The following is a 1,112-nucleotide window of genomic DNA, read 5'->3' as shown; positions in this document are numbered from 1 at the left end:
CAGACACCAAAAAGATACAGAACATTATAAGGGAATCCTTTAAAAACCTATATGCTACTAAATTTGAAAACCTAAAAGAAAGGGACGGATATCCAAAGGCACGGGAACCACCAAAGCTAAACCAAGAAGAGATTAACAGCTTAAACAGACCCATAAAACAAAAAGAAATTGAAACAGTAATACAAATCCTCCCCACTCAAAAAAGACCAGATGGATTTACAGCAGAATCCTATCAGACATTAGAGAAGGTCTACATCTAATACCACATAATTTATTCCAAAAGATAGAAATGGAGGGAGGACTTCCAAATTCTTTCTATGAATCCAGCATCACTAATACCAAAGCCCAGTAAAGATACAACCAACAAAGAAAACTGTAGACCCCATATCCTTAATGAACATAGATGCAAAAATTCTCAACAACATATTTGCAAACTGCATACAGACACACATCAAAAAAGAGCATCCACCATGATCAAGTCGGCTTTATCCCAGAGATGCAGGGATAGTTCAATATACGTAAGTCAATAAATGTTATAAATCATATAAATGGGCTCAAAGACAAGAACCACACGGTCATCTTAATAGATGCAGAGAAGCCCCTTGACAAAATTCAACATGCATTTATGTTCAAAGTCCTAGAGGGAATTGGACTGGAGGGAACATACTTCAACATAATTAAAGCCACATATAACAAACACACAGCCAATATCATTCTAAATGGAGAAAAACTGGAAGCATTCCCATTGAAATCAGGAACCAGACAAGGCTGTCCACTATCTCCACTTCTCTTAACATAGTGCTTGAAACTCTTGCAAGAGCAATAAGACAAGAGCAGGAAATTAAAAGAGTAATAATTGGAAAAAAAGAGATCAAATTATCCTTTTTGCAGATGATATAATATTATATTTAAGAGACACCAAAAATTCCACCAGAAAATTCCTAGAAATTATTAACACGTTCAGTAAAGTGGCAGGTTACAAAATTAACCTACAAAAGTATGTAGCCTTTCTATATACCAATAACAAGCAATCAGAGAAAGAGCACATGGAAACACTCCCCCTCATAATAGCTGAAAATAAAAATATCTCGGAATAAACCTGACCAAACACC

Source organism: Nannospalax galili, unplaced genomic scaffold, assembly GCF_000622305.1.
Source record: "Nannospalax galili isolate Female #2095 unplaced genomic scaffold, S.galili_v1.0 scaffold325, whole genome shotgun sequence".
In the NCBI taxonomy this organism is placed as follows: Eukaryota; Metazoa; Chordata; class Mammalia; order Rodentia; family Spalacidae; genus Nannospalax; species Nannospalax galili.
This window is presented reverse-complemented; position numbering follows the sequence as displayed.